Raw genomic sequence first — 18,209 nt, forward strand, 5'->3', positions numbered from 1 at the left:
AGTCATTTCTATACAACTTCAGATTCTAAAATGATCAGTTCAAACATTTACTGTTAAGTACAAGTTATTTGGAGGTGTACTCAGTTTTGACAAGGTCTGGAGGAAGACACAAACTGTCATCCTCAGCTGAGAGGAAACTGGTCTGCATAGTCAGATACAATCCAACAACCACCAAGAAACAAGTACTGCCATGAGCTTGAAGCTAAAGCAACGCCACTGTCCACAGTCAGACGAGTTTTACATCACCATAGGCTGAAAGGTTGCCATCCTGGAATGATGCCCCAGCTCCAAAACTGACACCATTAAGATTAACTAAAGCATGTGGCTGATCACATGGACAAAAAAAACCTTCTGGAGAAAGATTATGGTCAGATGAGACAAAGATTGAGTTGTTTGGCCACAATGACCAAAGGTATGTTTGGAGGAGAAAAGGTGAGCCATTCAACCCCAAGAACACTGTGCCAACTGTTGAGCATGGGGGTGGTAGCATCATGCTCTAGGGATGTTTTGTTGCTAGTGAAACTGGTGCATTGCAGAGTGGATGTAATAAGAAGGTGGATTACCTCAGAATTCTTCAGCATGACTATAAACCATCAGCAATGAACTTGGACACAGCTGGATGTGCCAACGGGAAAATGACCCTAAACAGACATGGCTTCGGGATGACTTAATCAGGCTAACATTAAGCGTTTGGAATGGTCTACCCAAAGTCCTGACCTTAACTCTATTGAAAATATGTAGACTGTACCTAGGTTTAGGGGTCTGTGCCAGGAAAGCAACAAATTTGATTGAACTCTTACCAATTCTGCCAAATATACAATCGCAATTCTGCCAAAAGCTGCTTGATAGATACCAGAAACGTCTGATAAGAGGTGAAACATGCTAAGGGACGTTTAACCAAATATTAGTTGTATTGTACCCCGTGTCTGCGTGGGTTTCCTCCCACAGTCCAAAGACATGCAGGTTAGGTGCATTGGCGATCCTAAATTGTCCCAAGTGTGTGCTTGGTGTGGGTGTGTCCTGGCGCTCTGCCCGGGATTTGTTCCCTACCTTGTGCCCTGTGTTGGCTGGGATTGGCTACAGCAGACCCCCGTGACCCTGTAGTTAGGATATAGCGGGTTGGATAATGGATGGGGGCGGCACGGTAGCGCTGCTGCCTCACAGTTAGGAGACCCGGGTTTGCTTCCCGGGTCCACCCTGCGTGGAGTTTGCATGTTCTCCCCGTGTCTGCGTGGGTTTCCTCCGGGCGCTCCGGTTTCCTCCCACAGTCCAAAGACATGCGGTTAGGTGGATTGGCGATTCTGAAATTGGCCCTAGTGTGTGCTTGGTGTGTGGGTGTGTGTCCTGCGGTTGGTTGGCACCCTGCCCGGGATTGGTTCCTGCCTTGTGCCCTGTGTTGGTTGGGATTGGCTCCAGCAGACCCCCTGACCCTGTGTTCGGATTCAGCGGGTTGGAAAATGGATGGATGGATGATGGATAGTTGTATTGTATCATATTTTTGGACCCTGTGATGGTTTCAGAAAATTCATAATGAATTAAAACGTGTGCTAAATTTCTGGATTTTTTTTTTAAATGAATTTTTAACAATCATTATGACACCGAAAAAGAATAGTTGTTGAAATCATTAAATGCCCAATACTGTCCTAACTTGCAGTACATGTCCGTTACATGAAGGGATGGAAACTTTTCAAACACAACTAAAAGTGACAGGTGAGATCAGTGCTGACCCCAACAGCGCCAATTTCCAGATATTCACTATCTATATGGAGTTTACACTTCTCCCCCGACATCAATTTTTATCAATCGGTGACTCTAAATTAAAATGACTAACATATACATTAGCGTGGCTGATTTTGCCTCGAGTCGGCTGGTGCTGACCACGGATTTGGCTTCTCACCACACAGAACTGGGAGAACGGAATCATTGTGTGAAATTATGCCTTGCCAATTCACACTTTGCCGATCGGCCAGAAACAGTGAAGATGATGATGGTATACCATGTTCGTTTCAAAAATTGCAGCCACAAGATGGTGCCAACGCCTACCTAAAAGTGCAGCGCGTCCAACTCGCTTCCCCGGTTGCTGAAAGGAGGGCGGTGCGGTGTGGCTGGCGGTAGGTCGGTCGCTCGCTCGCTCGGGTGCGCGCCTGCCTGCCTTCTCTGCTCTGCTCAGCTCGTGCTTGTGTCCACTGGAAACGAGGCCGCTCGAGGAAGGCTGCGTTTGGGAGCGGACGGACAACAGAGGGGACCCAGGAGTCCGTCACGCCGAGGGGATTCTCTGTCCGCCGGTAAACGAAGGGAAGGAAAGAAGGTCAGAGCGTAGCGCAACACAGTGGGGTTCTTTTCGTTTGGAGGCGCTGTGGAATACTCACAGACCAGCAGGTATGCAACCCTCCCTTCTTAAAAAGTTTGTTTTTCCGCCTTCTTTTTTTCATTTGCCAGGGTTTTTGATTTTCGTTCTCTGTTAACAACACCGACAATATTTACGGTTGCTTCTCGGTTTATTCTTCGTCAAGACGGACAGCGCGAAGGGCGAACTGTTGTTGCGTCGCCCGCCTGCGTGTCTGCCTGCCTGCCCTCCGAGCGGAGTGAACCTGTTGTTTGTGGCGGCGCGTCCAGTCAGCTTGGCGGGACCGCGCGCGCCGGCAGGCACTGCGGCGAGTCCGGGCAGCGCGCTACTCTCCCTACTAGCGCGTTCCATTCACGCGTCGATGTCGTTGAGCGAAGACTCCACTGAAAGTTCGGCGAAACGCCTCCGTCGTGTGCTGATTCCAAGAGTAACAACAGGTATCCGGGAATAACTTTTAAGCACGTCCAGAAGAAATCAAGTCGTTTCTGGTTTCGTTTTGACTTTTAACTCGCGGTGGGGCAAAGGCGACTGTGTCTGGGAGAAAAGCGATAGAAACTGACAAACTTCCAAGGCGGAGACGCCCTGGCACACCATACCCTGATTACTGGACAAGGGTTTAAGGTTATAATTGATTGTAAATTTATAAGACTTATCACCGATCGCGCGTAGTTACTTCCAAAAGCAAAGGATAAATCGGACCATTTGGGGGTACAATTAGCCGAATATTGTACAGCTTGGTTTGAACGTTTTCTCAGGCTGATAGAAAGAAAGGAGCTCGGTACCTTGTAACTGCTTAATTGGTCATTTTTGAATATCTTCCTTGATCTCCTTCTTTTCTATTCCCCTCATCTTTCATTTTCTTTTATTTACAACTTAGATCTGTTTTTAAAGCTTGTTCCCATCCTTTGTATTAATTCTCGCTTACACTCCCCAAAAAACACAAACCAGTGTCACAAACAATATATGCAGTCTTTTGTAAAGCAGCACATCACCCATTATTAACAAGGACAGGTGCGGCCCAGACATTTTTCCCTTACTTATTCGATTTCATGAAATTTAGTTTTTCTAAAAGAAAAAAAATGACTCATTGGTATCAAGAAGTTCTAGTTATTAACAGTCTCAATTTAGAAGTCTGAATTTGGGAAAGCTGCCTAAATTTGAGGCGTTAACAAGAAATGTAGTGATTTACTTTATGAGGTTGATGTACATAATAAATAAGAATGGTTGCATCAAACGTTTGAAATATTAAAGTGTGTGTTTCAGTTTAAAGTGTAACCATTCTTGATTGTAATAGAATATGAAAAATGACAGAGGTCCATAGAGGGCAAGATCAATAGTTAAGGGTCAAAATTTGTACTTTTTAACCTTCTGGGGGAGACCTGGATTTGCTTCCTGGGTCCTCCCTGCGTGGAGTTTGCATGTTCTCCCCGTGTCTGCGTGGGTTTCCTCCGGGTGCTCCGGAGTCCAAAGACATGCAGGTTAGGTGCATTGGTGATCCTAAAACTGTCCCTGGTGTGTGTGCGCCCTACAGTGGGCTGGCACCCTGCCTGGGATTTGTTCCTGCCTTGCACCCTGTGTTGGCTGGGATTGGCTCCAGCAGACCCCCCGTGACCCTGTGTTAGGATATAGCGGCTTGGATGATGCTTGACTGACTAACCTTCTGGGATTGGCTTTTACAGGGCTACGGTCCCCCCCAGTAAAGGGTCAAATATGAAAAATATATCCGTGATCAGCAACTTCTAAGTATTATAAAACGATAGTCCTTATGCCTATATTATTGCCCTTATTTTTTTTCTAAAGTTTTGTGAAAAAGAGTCACTTTGAGCTTTTGTATCCAGTTCACCTCTTACTTATTTGGCTGATGCCTTTATCCAAGGTGACTTAACAACATTTATGATACAATTGGTTACATTTCTTTTGCATTCCAAATGGAGTAAGGTAGGTCAAATGACTTGCTCATCATCACACACAGTGTCAGTAGCAGGATTTGAAGTCTCACACTCAGGGGTTGAAGTCCTTACCCTTAACCACTCTACCACACTGCCTGCCCACTGTATCCCATTGCCGGGTGAACCCCTGTGGTAGGTTGATGTGAGATGTACAACTTCAAGTATTTCTGATTGCTTCTGCGTAAAAAACAGCTATTGTTTTACTCTTTATCATCCATCCATCCATTTTTCAATCCGCTGAATCCGAACACGGTCACGGGGGTCTGCTGGAGCCAATCCCAGCCAACACAGGGCACAAGGCAGGAACCAATCCTGGGCAGGGTGCCAACCCACCGCAGGACACACACAAACACACCCACACACCAAGCACACACTAGGGCCAATTTAGAATCGCCAATCCACCTAACCTGCATGTCTTTGAACTGTGGGACTCTTTATCATAAGGGTGTAATTTCTTGCACAACATATGGTTCAGAATGGCTTAAAGTGAGGGTTTTTACTGGTCCAGATGGCCAAAATAGAGGGTAACCCCAAATAGCTTGACATCTTGCATAACTAGATATCCTGATGAGTCAAATGGTATATTGCGTGGGGTTTTTCTCTTACTGGTGAGCCAGCAGATGCAGTACAAAAACCAAAAGAAGTGGTTTCAAAACATTTATAAGTTATTCTTTTTTAATGTAATTTGTCCACAATATGTCACCCCTTACAAGCAATATTCATGTGCAATGTCCTCTGACCCTAATTGTCACTTTTGCTCCCTGAACATCCCTGGTACTTTTATGCATATGTTTTGACTGCCCTTCTGTGTTCAGTTTTTGGTGTGGACTGTCTGATTTTCTTACTTCCATTTTCTCAGTTAACACCCCTTCACCATATTGTTATGCTTTTGGACTTTTTTTTCTTTGCCTCATTTATCTGGTTATCCAGCAGAGTTTATTCTGTTGGAGACAATTGCTGTTGAAGTTCCCGTTCCTTCCCTCTGAAAATCTCCTGATTAAATTTTTTGCTTTTTCTCTGTCCTTCCTTTTTTGATCTGATTCTTTTGGAATTGTTGATGAGGATTCATGGGATATCTGGCTCTTTTATTGATAAATGGACCGATCTGGCTGTTATATTGAGAAATGGACTGATGCAGTATACTGTAGCTATTCCAACAACAGATGCCCACCGACTTGACCACAATCCTAATCCTTATGTAGTGTTCTTCATAGTGGCTTCAGTATTGTGCTTTTGTCTTCCTTGCTGGTCCCCTTGGGTCCATTTATTTATTTATTTTGCTCTCAATTTGAATTTGGATGGCTTGGGTGCAGGAGGGCACCAAGTATTGTGGGTTTTTTTTCCTTCTTGTCAAAGTAGCTTATGTTTTTCTTCAATGGTTTGGCTTTTAAGGTCAGGTCAGGTTGGGGAGCATGCACTTATACAGCGTGTTGCCATACCCATCATACGACGAAACAGCTTGGGATCCTGGTTGGCAGCCCCCAGGGAGATATGCGGTCCAGTCCCACCCTCCAGAAATGACTATCTGTCTGCAACAGCCAGGTGTTACATGGGTGTCCCTGTGGCCTGGTTCGTCCCCTTGGCTCCTCAATATTGAGGATCCTGCAAGCCAGATCACTCTTGGGGGAACTGTGGCACAATTTGGCTTTTAAGCTTCAATAGTACTAGGGTGTTGTACCGTGTTAGCCATTATGAATGTAGAGAAAAGCCAAGCAAAATGACACCTTTTATTGGCTAACTAGAAAGATTACAATATGCAAGCTTTCGAGGCAACTCAGGCCCCTTCTTCAGGCAAGATGTAATCAAGCTTCAATAAAAATTTGATCACAACCAAAAAATCGTGGTGTGCTTTGGTTATCCATGCATTCATTTTTAGGGCTCTGAAGACCAGCTTGGGAGTAGTGGTTCCCAGGATGGATTCCAGACCATAGCAGGAACTTTCCCACAATGAAAGACTTTTAAGTCATCAAGCTGCCTAATGGTCCTTTTTTATTTTTATTTATTTATTTATTTATTTAGGAAAAAGGAAACCCCTATTTTTTTAATGATCCACAGTAGATTACTGACATGTGCCAGCTTTGAACATGACCCCAGTCTATTTAGTTGCGCATACCAAGAACCACACTGATATATTGTCTCATACCTGGCTCCAAGGGGTCATTTAGCCAGGGTCAACTCCTCCTCCAACCCCCCAAACACACACTTATATCAAATCTAAATACTCTCTTGGAAATTTCTGACATTTTTGTTAGAGCCGGGGCTGCACTTGCTCTATATTTATTTTGGAGAAATTGGGTGAATAGGATTTGACGTGCTTGTTGGGCTGAAGGGTATATTCTCTTCTAGAACAGAATAGAACACTTGCTTGTTTTCCTTTAACCATCTTGCTTAACAGCAGGGGTTGTTTAGGAAAGCAAGAGGAGAGTAAAGTTTTATCCTTTTGCTGAGATTCCATTTTTTTTTATTGCAGTATACAGACTGTCCTGACTGGTGGCATCACTGAATGGTACAGTAACATAGCCTCACAGGACAAAGGGGTCTTTCAGATGGTGATGGCCTCTTTAAAACAAGCCAGAAAATATGCTTTTGGAACTTGCTTCTCATTAAGTGAAGAGATGTTGACCATCAGTTGATGAAATAAAGTCTGTGCCATTACACAGGTTTTCAACCATCACAGTGTAATTTTCATTTTGATTTATTCCTGTAAGCGTATGCTAATTTTTTTGCATTCTGTGTTATGTTGTTTCGCTGTTGTCTCTATAGCTTTAAACTTGCCTGACTTCCATTGTTTATTAGGTACTGGAAATTTCATGTTTGACCGTTGCTCCTGTTTTAATGTTTTTGGCTTCAGTCATTTGAGATTCTGCTTTCTGTTTGGTCTGATTTGTGTCTTTTTATCAATGTGTGTAAATTATTTTGCCATTTCTGGCAGTTATTATCAACATTTATGTTACATAGCTGCAGTAAGTTTCCATTTTTAGAGTAGCACCTTAACATTATCTTTGTCTAGACAGTATGAGTTCTGAAACTACTTGTTGTTTTTTGGTAAGTAACGCTGTAACCACAGTATGTGCACAGTAGAATGGCTTTAAACAATGTGCAATCTTGGTAATAGTTCACCAGGATGAGAAAAGATGTTATCTGTATTCAGAGAGAATTTAAAAAAGGATGTACACCTTTTTAAAATAACACTTAATGTTATCATCTAGCAGCAACTTTGTTTATACCCCAAATTTTCTCAGTTAGAGGTATTGTTTGAGAGAGTTAAGATATTTACTGAAAGCAAAGTCTATTTAAGGTTGTAGTACATGAAGTAGTAAATTAAAAAGCGTTTTATTTATTATCTTCCTGAAACTAAGGTAACTGCTAAAAGTCTAAAACGTTTAAAGGAAAATTCAATCCATAAGTGATATTTTTAGTATATTACCCCATGTAGTTTGTATCGATGGCTAAGAAAAATATTAATCTTGTTTTCATGCAGAAAGGAGTTAAAAAAATGATTTAATTCAAGCCAATGGCGACTAATGTTGTACAATGGCAAACAATTTGAAAAAAGTTCATAGAGGAAAATAATCTCTGGTTACGCGTCACATAATCCACATGTTGATGTAAATTTGTTATGCATACACTTTTGTAAAAGTCATTGCTGGTTTCAGTTAATGGAAGGCACACAGAAAGTGATGCATTTTTATTTTATAACACAATGCATACCAACAGATGGCAGCTCACAAAGGTTAGCATTGCCTCCTAGATTCTCCATTCCTATATATGGTGCAAAAAATAAAGGGTAAAATCATAATCTGTCCTCTGTGTATTTGATATATCAAAATGAAAAACACTGCAATATTCAACTGTTTTATTGATACAGTAAGTGGATCACAGAATTATTTTTTATTTATTTTTTTTGGTTCCGGTCTACACTTTATGTAATTCTATGAATTTAAAAATTATACTGTATGTTTTTGTCACTGATATATACTGTATATAAAAAATAAAAAATGTTATCAGCATACTATTTTGTTACCATTCTAGATCTTCTTCTTCTTCCAGCTGCTCCCGTTAGGGGTTGCTACAGTGGATCATGTTTTTCCATATCTTCCTGTCCTCTGCATCTTGCTCTTTTACACCCATCACCTTCCTCTTTTCCTCTTGCCTGTCAGCTCTATTCTTAGCATCCTTCTCCCAATATACCCGGCATCTCTCATCTGCACATGTCCAAACCAACACAATCTCGCCTCTCTAGCTTTGTCTCCAAACCGTCCAACTTGAGCTGACCCTCTAATGTCCTCATTTCTAATCCTATCCATCCTTGTCACACAAATGCAAATCTTAACATCTTTAACTCTGCCACCTCCAGCTCTGTCTCCTGTTTTTTTTTTTCAGTGCCACCGTCTCCAACCCATATATCATAGCTGGTTTCACTACCGTCCTGTAGACCTTCCCGTTCACTCTTGCTGATACACGTCTGTCACAAATTACTCCTGACACTCTTCTCCACCCATTCCACCCTGCCTGCACTCTCCTTTTCACCTCTCTTCCACAATCCCCGTTACTCTGTACTATTGATCCCTATTGATCCTCAGTATTGTTGTTACCCTTCTAGATGTAAGAGTTGAACTATAATACTGAGAAATGCACTCGGTCGTCGATTAAATATGTCTACCTGATAAAGTGAAAGTGATGCAGTAGAATTGATTAAAATGTATCAAACCACTTTTAAAGAGTGTTATGAGAACCAATTTGCCCTCCCTGATTCATGTTAAACTTAACACAAAAATCTTCATCGCATGTCTGTTATAGATTTAGATTTAATATATCCTCTGATGGAGCCCTTTGGATTTAAACATTGTGCCTTTTCATGTGTCTACATTGTTTTTTTTTTCCAGCTGGAAACTGCACAGTACAGGAAGTCCATTCCTTGCTATTCCCATGCAAGTGCCCTTTCTTGTTTCCTGTTTTTTTGTAGATCAGGCTGAGCACATACATGTTCCTAGCGACTGTAAAGGGCAGTCCGGGACTGTGATCCTCTGCTTCTGCACCTTCGCTGTAAGCTGGAACTAGAGCTCTCTCCCAGAAGTTATTTTCTTGAACCAGCAAGAAAGCTGGGTGGTTTTCGTAAACCAACAATGTAAAATAAATTGATGTGACCATATGTGGAAAACAATATGTTCACGTTCTCTGTTAATTTATATTTGACGTGTAAGATTGTTTAGGGATATATATGACTGCAGTTCTGTTCAACCCCCAGTGGAGTCATACATAAGAGCCAAAGCTAATGTCCCCATTAGAGCAACATTCTTTGAGTGTTTGCCTGCTTGCTTGATTGTTGAGTTGGATTCTAATGTTTATATATACAAGGCAGTAGTTCGAGTTTTTTGTCTCATAGTTTTGTTCACCTTTCCATGATGGTGATGATAACTTGTGAAAGAATAAGACATACTCCGATAAAGGTTTGGGGCAGCCACCCGTATAATCTCAAAATCCTTGGCTGCAAAGTTGCAATGAAGAGTAATAGCACTGAAGTGCATACAAACAAGTCCAAAACCAGACTGAGGAATTAGGAAAGAGGGCAGGGTTTTAAAGGGGAAGACAGGAAGTGAGGTCATAAGGATCAGGGATGTGTTCGTTCTCCATTGGACCGAGCCCGGACGTGACGTCAGAGGGGTCGGAGCCAGTCAGGTCTCCTTCCATTGGCTCGGTCCCGGAAATGATGTCACGAGAGCCAGGTGGAATCTCCCGGGAACGGTCTGCAGGCAAGAGAGAAAAAGAGTCCGTGCACTCTGCCACCTCCCGGTATGTCTCAGAACTGCCGTCCCTCAAGCCCTTTAGCTGCCTCCCATGCGCACGTGTGTGACAAACTCTATAACGAGTAAAAAAAACACAAAATCAATAAACATAAAAGTCATTATGTTCTGTCTGTGGAAAAAAATATTTAAATGTGTGGTGTATGTGAAAAATTATTGTGTGTCTGGCTGCCATATTAGGCATTTGTGATGCCACAGCCACCTTAAAGGCTGATTCCAATTTCAGGAAGGATAACTTCATACAAATGTCTGTGATGTCAAGGGTTACCCAACTTAAAATATAAAACAGGAAAACAAGAACCGAATAATTTTTAAATAATTAAATTAGTCTAGAAGCATCCGTAAAAAGAGAGGTTGTATTATTTGTATGATGACAAGGTAAAATAATGTAAAATCGGAAGGAAAAAATAAATGTACAATAATCCTTGTTGTATATAGTTATCCAAAATCTATACTGCACAAAAATCAAACCAGTATAAAGATTTCAGTCTTGAAAATCATATGTGAAATATTTGGATGAGGTATTAGGATAACTTAGTTATTCGCTAAACAAACAATCTGGATGGACTAAATGGCCTCTTCTCATTTATCAAATTTCTTATGTATGGTTTCTAAAAATTTGCAAACATTGTCAGGATGAAATTATAAAGCTTCATGTCTTATTCAGAAGTGGTAATGCTGAGATGCATCATTGATAGCCAGATAGAAACATGTCTAGAGGTTTTGTTGGGGTACTCATCTGGACAGCATCTAGTAGGATGCTGTAAATACTGTACTGGCAAAAAGTGTCTGAGATTTGGGATTTCTTCATCAGGCTACATTTGAACTGCAACATATGCTTAATTCAACTAGATTATAAAACACAAGCAAAGCTAAAAATATTCAAAAGAAATAAAAAAGATAGAAAAATAACTAGCTAATCTAACTGCCCCTGAATGTAAATCATTTCAGCTCGGTGCACATTTAGTGAGAAACACAGTGGTACAGTAGCTACTACTTCTTCCTCATAGCTCCAGCAGACAATGCTGAACTCTAATTCTAGTAATGGTCTCCGTAGAGTATGTACAGTGCATTCTTCCTTTGTTCTCCACCCAAACAGGGGGATGTAATCCTGTTTTCCTAACACATGCTAAATTTGTGTCTGCTGTGTTTACCAGTTACTTTAAAATGCCCTGGTACAAATGACAGTGGTTTTGTTCCCTGAATTGATCTTGCAGGCCTCTACATTTTGGATATTTCATTGCATTTGATGTTCCTGGGATAGACTCCAGCTCTCCATTACTTTGTATTTGAATGTTGATGTAAAAAATTGAGTTTGCCAAATATTTCATGACACTGATAGACTGTAGATTTCTAGATGTTTATTATTATTGAGTGTTGGTTATGCTTTATTACTGGTTTTAGTATAATACTTTGCCACAGGCAATAAACTTATAACAATACCAACACTAACGTGTGGTGTGTGTGATATAAATAGCATGGACTAGATAATATCAGTGTCACAGTGCGGTTTCAAAATGTTTCCATATTAAACACTGCAAATTCTGTTAATAGATGCCAGATGAATTCTGTTTAATAGTTAATGATCTTCCATTCACGAGGCACCTTTGCTATGCTCAGGGCATTTTAAATCATTAAGATTACATAAGCATCATTCAGGTACCAGTGAGTCACTGACAATGCGAGGTTCAGGGAGATACTACGCCCTCATGCCAGGCTTCAGTATATAAAAAGCAAGAAAAGCATGTGGCCCATTTTTTTCAGGAAAAGTAAATATTTTTAATGCAGTAATTGCTAAATAGCTTTTCTATTAGTTATTTTCCATAAAAAAATCAATTACAATGTCTGTAAATCAGATATCTAAATAATTTTCTTCAGTGGTACCCTGAAGTAGTTGCCATGCAAATCAACAGGCTTGATTAACTTTCAGGTGATTTGCTGATTGGCAGTAGGTAATTTAGACCAGGGTTAGGCAACGTCGGTCCTGGAGTGCCACAGTATGTGCAGGTTTTTGTTCCAACCCAGTTCCTTAACGAGAACTCAATTATTGCTGATGAAGCACATATTGCTTAAGTGACATTTTAATGCTTCATTTTAGTGGTCTCGCTTGTTAAGGTTCTCCAATCTTAATTGCTTATTTCAATCTTAAACTGCTGCATTCAGTGTTTTAATTGCTCCTTATTAGCAATAAGATGTAAAACAGGGGTAGGCAATGTCGGTCCTGGTGAGCCGCAGTGGCTACAGGTTTTCATTCCAACCCAATTGCTTAATTAGAAACCAATCATTGCCGATCTCAGACCTTATTTAATTTTATGGCTTGTTAGTCTGTGCAATGTAAGGCTTTTATATCGTAGATTTTTTTCCTTTCCAAGGATATCATCCAAATGATTTGAAGCCTAAAACAGATCATTTTCAGTCTGTCACATTTTTCTATTAAGTGTTTTATTAAATCAAACCGTGCATGATGAACACACACAGATGTAATTGGAAAAAAGCTAGCTGGAGAACTGCTGGCTGCTTTGTCTTTTACATCTTATTGCTAATAAGGAGCAATTAAAACACTGAATGCAGCAGTTTAAGATTGAAATAAGCAATTAAGGTTGGAGAACCTTAACAAGCGAGACCACTAAAATGAAGCATTAAAATGTCACTTAAGCAATATGTGCTTCATCAGCAATAATTGAGTTCTCGTTAAGGAACTGGGTTGGAACAAAAACCTGCACATACTGTGGCACTCCAGGACCGACGTTGCCTACCCCTGATTTAGACCATTGTTATTACTATGAAGAATGCTGTAGTCATTACAAAAATTCAGTCAGAATGTTTAAGTGAAGAATTTAGTTGAAGTGTCAACAGTAAAGCTAATGGTAGCAGCATTCATACTGTAGCTTGTCATAATTCAAATTGTTCAGGGGCTGTTTACTGTTCTCATACGAGCACAGAAAGAATTCATTGTGCAGTGGAATTCAATAGTAAAGAAAATACCTACTGCTCTGAAGATACTGATGTTGTATAGCATTGAAAAATATTGTAGTGCTGTATGGTTTGGATTTGTTCTCCCTTAGAAGCAATAATTTGATGCACCCAGTTGAAATGAAGACCTAAGTAGCATTGTTTTAGGAGCCGCTTCAAATCCTCTCCCAACTTTTTTTTTTGAGCATCCATGCTGCAATTCTTTCTGCATGAACTGTGTGGAATCTTATCTTACATTGCTACTTCTAATAAAGACTGATTACTGTTTATTTTTTGTTATAGCTCTGTAAATATTTCATGCCCTAAATCGAATAACCAAGTAGCCATTGGTCACAGTAACTCTCATAAGTTTGAACAGCCTTAATTTATGTGTAGTTCAACAATAAACAGATTGTTGAATGTATTCACATAGATCAAAATTCCTACTGTGATTATTGTGCTAACTGCCATCATATCCATAGCTGGTTCATCACTTTTACTCATTGCTACCATAGTAGGTAGTTCTTCCTATAACACTCTCGTGCACTGGAAAACCATATTATAAAATGGAAAGATGGGTACAAAATGGCATAAGAGAATTACTGTGATTGTGTTTGTTGGTTTAGTGCATTGACAGGCAGGTGTCACTAAATGATACACAGTAAAGTAGTTGTCAGCAAAACATGTATTATGCGACACCTTGGATCAGTCAAGATCCAAATGCAAAAGTGGTGCATTTTGTTTTTGGTTTGCTTCTCTGGCTAAATATTATTAGGATACTTGGTTTCCAGTACAGTAATATTATAATTACTTTTCTAGTTTCTGTTATATTAGGTAAGGTGATGTATAGCATTATTGTTAATCGAAGCTCAACAGAATATGTAAAGATGTAAATTACAAACTAGAGTTCGCATCATTTGAAAAAATCATGTGCTGTTCCTGGGGATGTTTTTGAGAGAAACATCATTATCAAGAGGTGTTTTTCGGAAAAGCCTCTTTATTTATACACAGACACCAGGCACTTTGTAATCCTGTATCCCAGATTCTATGGAATTCTGTAGACTAAATCTTTCTAAAGTGATATGTGTCTTGATCTGTTTTGAAATTTTCCATGGTAGAAGGATGAGGCCTATACATAAAATACGGGTATACTGTCTTAAGCAAGTTAAATAATTTTTATATAATATTTAATAAAAGTATTTTTTTGTAATGGGTTTGTTGTTGGTTAGAAAAGATTCAGGTTTATTATTTTCAATATACAGTGTGGTTTCCTTAAATTGTTTTCAGTGCAACTGCTGTTGACACCTAAATATGAAAATAAACTTTTATATTTTATTTTTATTCCAGAATTTTAACAATAAGCTGACTAACTTTGTTCTTAAAGTTTATGTAAAATTATTCACATATTCTGACATAAATGTGGTGGGTGGCTTAGCTCAAGGTTACGGTTTCAGCCCCCACAACTGGTATCTAATGTAAATCACAAGCTTTGCTTACTGTACATGGAACACGAGTTTCCATGTAGAAAATAGGGAAATGCTTGTGATTTACAAATCACCAAAAATGAACTAAATGTTATTAAAATTATTAATAAAGAAGAACTCATATTAACTAAAGTGGATGGCTTTACCTGTGTGTTAACTTGCATGTTTAAATGATAGAGCTGTGGTGTGCAGTATATTGAAGCATCATAAGAGGCTGAAAGAGGTGATCCTGATTTGTGCATCTTTTTAATTGCAATTTTGATACTTGACTTGGTTGCAGATTTTTTGCTTTGCTTTTTGACGCTATGAAATGGCAAGATTATAAAAGGAAAAATATCAAGAAGTTTCTATCTCTAATTTAAAATGAAGGTGGCTTTTGTTGTAGTTACAAAATGTAATGAACTCCAGCATTTCAAGAACATTTCTATGGCAGGAGCCCAACTACTTACTGCTGGCATTAGGAAAGACTATGCTTTATCTGGTTGCTGCATGTTGGCGCTGTATCTTTTGAGCTTTGTTTTTAGATAAAAACAAAAAGAGCTTTTTACCTCCTTGTCCAGTGGTATTCAATGGAGCAATTCGGTAGAAATCTTCTAATTAAATACTCCTGCATGGCTAAGTTTGTGTTGTCCATGTGAGTGAGTTGGATTTGTGAGGAATGTAGCTGCCAGAGTTCAATTAACATTTTCACCATTCTTTATTCATTTTTATATTTTCAGTGAGTAAAATATTGCACTTTCTATTTTTGTTTGTAAAAATGTTTCATGATCAAGGTTTGCATGACTTTGTTTGAAATATGGGATTACATACAAGAGTGACAACAATACCAAAGATGATTTAAGGTGGTTAGGCCTAATTTCTAAAGTGTTGAACTGTAAAACACAAAGTTGGGTATTCATTCTCTGTCACTGGGTCGCTGTGGATCACTGTGTGACCCTAATTAAGACTTTAAACATTGTGTTGATGCAGTACAATGCAGAGCGTAAACATCTGTATTTTTTATACAGTGTGTGACTTGATAATTGCTTTGAACGAAACTAAAATAGAAGTGGTACTTTTTATAGGTGCAAATATTCAAATAAAAATGAACATTACTGACTTAATCCACAAACACAATTCAGATTTGCTAAATATTGTATTCTTAGCACTGTAACGTTTTGTAAATAGTAGATATAAATTAAGTTAGACTAATTTAAAAAATGCATATTTAAGTACTTTCCTACCAAACAGGAATTTTGAATCAGATTTCAGACATGAAATGTCATTTATTATAATAAAAAGAAGAAAAAAAGCCAATTAGTAGCTGCTCAGTGTGAATGCTTGTACATATACAACAACTTAACAGATGCAAATAGGGGCATTAAATAAATAATCCATCCAAAAAGGATATTTTGTATGTGTTGCTTTCCCCATGTTGTTTGTAGTAATCATATTGATCTTTTCATGCACAAAACAGCAAAAGATGGGAAAAAGGAACATATATTGCATTAATGGTGTCACATAATCCACACGTCAGTTATCCTGTTGCATGATCAAAATGTTCAAAACGCATGAAAAACATGGGAAAATAGATGTACATCATCAACAGTAAACTAAAGCCTCAAGGAAGTCACTTTTGGAATTGAAGACTGGACCCTTGACCAACAAATGAGGGGGAGAGATGGATCTTCAGTTCAAAAGCAATCCTCCGTGACTTTATTATGCGGTGCATGATTTTGCAGAAGTATCTTGATACCAGTTCCAATATTGTGTGTGTGTGTGTTTTTTTTCTTTTTCTAGCATAACCAGACATGTAGAAGCCTTATGTTCCTCGTTAAAATGGTATTTTTACAATTAAACCACAGATCACAGATGTTACCTGTTTATTTCTTACTAACAAAATGACACCTTTTATTGGCTAACTAAAAAGATTACAATATGCAAGCTTTTGAGGCAACTCCGGCCCCTTCTTCAGGCAAGTCATATTGTCAAGTTAGCTAGCCATTTTACACACAATAAAAAAAGAAAAGACAACACATCTTGCAGATTTAGGATTGTGGTAGGATGTTGCATGATTGTACCACATGGCTGATGGAATTTTACCACAACACAAGTTGGAAAGGGAGAGAGAGATACCCCTGAGTGTGCATTTTGGGGATATTTTATTTTGTATCAGCAGACTACTGTCTTAGCAATTCTGTGCCCAAAGACCACTATTACATTTTTCTGTTGAATCCCCAGGTAGCACCCATTTAAACCACAGCTAAAGTCACATTTTTTTGAAAACTCCAAAGTTCCAAGTGTGTTCTATATCCCATATTCCATCCAGCACAAAGTCAACACTTATCTTAGAATTATTTTAGTCTGCATTTCCCTTCCGAGTTTATAATTAACCATGCCTATACTTTGCACACCAAGTTTTGATGAGATCTATTCATACATTAGTGCTTTGACATGAGCACAGTGATTTATAGCCTATAACATAAAATAATATGCACACAATTTTAGTGGATAGGGTCTTAATCTAAAACACAATCAACTGCGTTTTTAAGGTTAAAGCACAGGTCATTGCAGATGCAAAGCACTACAGTGCTGAATGAAAATTCACTGCCAAAAACAAGACTCAAACAGGATTTAGAGCACAGATTATGTAACATGAAGTTCATTCCACATAGGTGTTTCTGCAGCTTGCTTGTGAGCTGAAACGTAATCTACTATACGTGTACAGCGAGGGTGTTTTGTCTTTTCTTAAGACCTAGGGGATGGCCTTCTACACGTGGATACTTCCAGTCATCTTCTTTCTAGACCTTTGTCATTCATTCATTTCTGTCTGTCTTGTCAATAAATCTATATACTGCTGCTTCCACAATCAGCATCATAATCTTTAAAATATTTCTCTGTCAAATAAACAAAAGTCAAATGAAAAACTAAATAGTATAGTACTATATCACTCTGTGACACTAAGCCTTATTCTGTAAAGGCATTGTTGGGCTCAGATTTTGCACAGTATTAAGAGAATGCAGTAGAGGTTTATACTAGTTTTATTGTTATTATTATTGCTACTGTTAACATGGAATAGCAACAAACTGTCTTTACACCATTTATAGGTTAATGTTTAATATTGTGATAGGCCTAATGTGAATTAATTTTTAACAACTGAATAACAGTTGCTTTAACAAAGCATTTAGTGTTTCAATTTCATACTTGGCAATGACCAAGTGAAGTCTGTGCCCAAAGCACCGAAGAGGAGAGCACTTGTTAAATGTCACATTAGAACCACTGTCAGTTGTCATGCTAACATGATTCTTGCCTCAAAGTCCCAGTAATTTAAAGGCTCACAATTTTATCCACTTTTTCTGCATGGTCATAGGTGAAAAAACATTTTCTGTAGACAGGCGTTACACATTTTCCAGTCACAAATGTAATCTACAAAGAGTACACATATTTAAAGAAATGCAGAGTATTTCCGAAACTGAGCTACATCACAAGGGTAGAATATGTCTTATCATTGTTTTAAATCCCATGTTTTCCAAACTTTTAATTGGTAATTTTGCCAAATCCTTCTTGGTCATGCAAAAGGACATTCAAGGACATTCTGAAATGAGGGGTTTAGTGTCAGCTGTTGTAGTTTTTTTATTATTATTATTTACTTGCCTGAAATTGTGCTGGATGTATCTCTTCTACTCATTGTTTT

At 38.9% G+C, this 18,209-nt stretch overlaps 1 protein-coding gene across 10 annotated transcripts in view; it reads left to right on the top strand.

Moving 5' to 3' along the window:
- Nucleotides 1–2,082: 2,082 nt before the first annotated feature.
- Nucleotides 2,083–18,209, top strand: part of arhgap12b (Rho GTPase activating protein 12b) — a 190,484-nt gene continuing 174,357 nt past the window's right edge. For 4 of the 10 annotated variants that reach the window (XM_028804314.2, XM_028804315.2, XM_028804317.2 and 1 more), the window contains exon 1: nt 2,086–2,379. The gene's annotated coding sequence lies outside the window, so the exon portion shown is untranslated. Of the gene's footprint in view, nt 2,380–2,683; nt 2,785–6,766; nt 6,939–18,209 lie in introns of those variants that run through there. The other 6 variants (XM_028804309.2, XM_028804316.2, XM_051928964.1 and 3 more) reach the window with 5 other exon arrangements.

Source organism: Erpetoichthys calabaricus, chromosome 6, assembly GCF_900747795.2.
Source record: "Erpetoichthys calabaricus chromosome 6, fErpCal1.3, whole genome shotgun sequence".
Classification (NCBI taxonomy): Eukaryota; Metazoa; Chordata; class Cladistia; order Polypteriformes; family Polypteridae; genus Erpetoichthys; species Erpetoichthys calabaricus.